The sequence below is a fragment of the Phyllostomus discolor genome, chromosome 10 (genome assembly GCF_004126475.2).
Source record: "Phyllostomus discolor isolate MPI-MPIP mPhyDis1 chromosome 10, mPhyDis1.pri.v3, whole genome shotgun sequence".
Lineage (NCBI taxonomy): Eukaryota > Metazoa > Chordata > Mammalia > Chiroptera > Phyllostomidae > Phyllostomus > Phyllostomus discolor.
Window position 1 is genome coordinate 58,862,889 of NC_040912.2, and position 3,878 is coordinate 58,866,766.

The 3,878-nt window shown below is 40.9% G+C and overlaps 1 non-coding gene across 1 annotated transcript; it reads left to right on the forward strand.

Annotated features, from left to right (window-relative positions):
- Positions 1–477: 477 nt before the first annotated feature.
- LOC114508307 lies at positions 478–584 on the forward strand. Its single transcript, XR_003685537.1, has one exon. It is a non-coding gene; the product is annotated as a U6 spliceosomal RNA (small nuclear RNA).
- The last annotated feature ends 3,294 nt before the right edge of the window (positions 585–3,878 follow it).

Here is a 3,878-nt window from a genome sequence, read left to right on the forward strand (position 1 = left end):
GGATGGGAAGGGGAAAGGGAAAAGGAAAGAACGGAGGAAAGAGGAAAGGGAAGCGGAAAGAGGAAAGGGAAGGGGAAAGGTTAGGGGAAAGGGAAGGCAAAAGAAAGAAGAGTAAAGGGAAGAGGAAAGACGAAAGGGAAGGGGGATGGGAAGGGGAAAGGCAAAAGGAAAGAGGAAAGGGAAGGGGAAAGGTTAGGGGAAAGGGAAGACAAAAGAGAGAGGAAAGGGAAGAGGAAAAGGAAAGGGAAGGGGAAAGGGAAAGGGAAAGAAAGGAGGAAAGCGAAAGGGAAGCGGGAAGAGGAAAGAGGGAAGGGAAGGGAAGAGGAAGGGAAGAGGAAAGAGAAAGGGAAGCGGGAAAGGAAGGGGAAAGGGGAAGAGGAAAGGGAAGGGGAAGAGGAAAGAGGAAAGGGAAGCGGAAAGGCGAAAGGGAAGGGGAAAGGGAAGGAGGAAAGGAAAGACAATGAAAGGTCACTATACGTGCTCGCTTCAGCAGCACATATACTAAAATTGGAACGATACAGAGAAGATTAGCATGGCCCCTGCGCAAGGATGACACGCAAATTCGTGAAGTGTTCCATATTTTTTTTCCTAAGCCATTTTGCCTTCTCCTCCATCTGATGACAAAAAAGAATAGGTGGAGGAGGTGAACACCAGGATACCCACTGGAAGAGGAAACCCAACAACAAAGGAACCACTAACAGATAACAGCAGAAGAAGGTGAAGGAGGGAGTAGTCACCACACAAACCTCAATCCAGGACTTATCTGGGAATACAACTAAACAGTAGAGACAGTACCCAATACAAACAACTGAACAAGATTTCTTTAAACCTTGTACACACAGAAGAACCAGCCTCAGCACAACCTGCCCTCACCAGCACAACAAAATACAGAAGGTGGTGGACAGAGTGACCCACATTTAACCAGCTGGCGGGAAGGAACCACCAAAGAAAGACTCAACAACAATCAAAACCCAAAGGCAAACACAAAGCCAACTTAAACAACAGCCCAAGACCAGCGAGCTTGAGGGGGTCAAGGAAACAGCACCACTGAAACTCACTGCTACTCTACTAAAGAAGGTCACATCATAAACCGAGGGAGCCAGAACAGATCAATATAAGAAGCTGAGGTGAACAAGAAGAGTCTCACAAACAATGGGAAGACAAAGAAATACTCCCCAAATGAAAGGAAAGGAGGAAGCCTCAAAAAGAATGCTAAATGAAACAGAGGCAATTCAACTATCAGATATTGAATTCAAAGCAGTGATTGTCAGGAAGCTCAATGAGCTCACAATGAGCTACGAGAAACTACAGGGAAGCTACAATGAACTCAATGAAAACTACATCAGCGTAAAAAAGGAAATAGAAACTCTCAACAAGGGCCAAGAGGAAATGAAGAATACAATCTCTGAAATGAAGAACGACAGTAGAAGGAATGAAAAGCAGGATCGATGAAGCAGAAGATCGGATCAGCGAGCTAGAGGACAAAATAGAAGAAAACACCCAGAAAGAGCAAGAAAGGGAAAGGGGGCTCAGAAAGAATGAAGAGGGATTAAGAGAAATGCAAGACAATATGAAACGTAATAATATCCGTATAATAGGGATACCAGAAGGAGAAGAAGAACAACAAGGGATAGAAAACCTAGTTGAACAAGTGATGATGGAAAACTTCCCTAATTTGATGAGACAAAAAGTCACACAAATACAGGAAACACAGAGAGTCCCAATCAAGAGGAACCCAAGGAGGCCCACCTCAAGACACATCATAATTAAAATGGCAAAATTTCAAGACAAAGAGAGAATCTTAAAGGCAGCAAGGGAGAAGAAGGAAGTAACATACAAGGGGGCCCCAATAAGGCTAACAGCTGACTTCTCAATGGAAACACTCCAAGCCAGAAGAGAATGGCAAGAAATAATCCAAGTAATGAGAACCAGAGGCCTGCAACCACGACTACTTTACCCAGCAAGGCTCTCAATTAAGATAGAAGGCCAAATAAGAAGCTTCTCAGACAAAAGAAGTCTAAAAGAATACACCTCCACTAAACCAGCTCTGCAAGAGATGCTGAAGGGACTGCTTTAAGGAAAGAAAGGAAAAGAGAGAGTGAGAGAGGATCACACGTGCATAAAAGGCAATGAATGAGTACCTATCAATAATAACCTTAAACGTAAACGGATTAAACGCTCCAATCAAAAGACATAGCATAGCTGATTGGATAAGAAAACATGACCCACACATATGCTGTCTACAAGAGACCCACCTCAGGATAAAAGATCTGCACAGGTTGAAAGTGAAGGGCTGGAAACAAATTTTCCAAGCAAATGGACAGGAAAAAAAAGCCGGGGTAGCAATACTCATATCTGACAAAATAGACTTCCAAAGAAGATCCATAAAGAAGAGACCCAGAAGGTCATTTCATAATACTCAAGGGAAGAATTCACCAAGAAGACATAAATATAGTAAATATATATGCACCCAACATAGGAGCACCCAAATACATAAAGAAAATCTTAGAGGACTTCAAGAAAGATATGGACAGCAACACAATTATTGTGGGGGATTTTAACACCCCTCTATCAAAAATGGACAGATCTTCCAAACAAAATATCAACAGATATGGTGGCATTGAACAATACCCTAGACGAACTGGGCTTTACTGATATTTACAGAACCCTCCATCCCAAAGAAGCTAAATACACATTTTTTTCAAATGTACATGGAACATTTTCAAAGATTGACCACATGATAGGACACAAAACAAGCCTCAACAATTTCAAAAAAATTGAAATCATACCAAGCAATTTCTTGGATCACAAGGGACTGAAACTAGAAACCAACCCCAAGGGAAAAAAGCCAAAACACTCAAATTCATGGAGATTAAACAGCATGCTATTAAACAATGAGTGGGCCAAGAATGAGATTAGGGAAGAAATCAAACGGTTTTTGGAAACAAATGAAAACGAACTCACAACAACCCAAAACTTATGGGACACAGCCAAGGCAGTCCTGAGAGGGAAGGTCATAGCGATACAGGCCCACCTAAAAAAGTTAGAAACATTTCAAACAAACAACCTAACCCTACGTCTACAAGAACTCGAGGAACAACAACAAAGACAGCCCAGAGCAAGCAGAAGGAAGGAAATAACCAAGATCAGAGCAGAATTAAATGACATAGAGACTAAAAGCACAATTCTAAAGGTCAATGAATCCAAGAGTTGGTTCTTTGAAAAGATAAACAAAATCGACAAGCCTTTAAGCAGACTCATCAAGAAAAAAAGAGAGAAAACCCAAATAAACACTATCAGAAATGAAAGAGGAGAGATTACAACAGATACCACAGAAATACAAAGGATTGTAACAAATTACTACAAAGAGCTGTATGCCAAGAAATTTGAAAACCTAGATGAAATGGACAAATTTCTAGAAAAATATAACCTTCCAAAACTCAATAAAATGGAAGCAGAAAGCCTGAACAAACCAATAACAGCAAAAGAAATTGAAGCAGTAATCAAAAAACTCCCAACACACAAAAGCCCTGGACCAGATGGTTTCACAGGAGAATTCTACAAAGCATTTAAGGAAGAACTAACACCTATCCTTCACAGACTATTTCAAAAAATCCCAAAAGATGGAAGACTACCAAACTCTTTTTATGAGGCCAACATCATCTTAATTCCAAAACCAGATAAAGACACAACAAAGAAAGAAAACTACAGGCCAATATCGCTGATGAACATTGACGCTAAAATCCTCAACAAGATACTGGCAAACCGCACCCAACAGTACATTAAGAAGATCATACACCATGACCAAGTTGGATTCACTCCAGGTATGCAAGGATGGTACAATATACGCAAATCAGTAAATGTAATACATCACATAA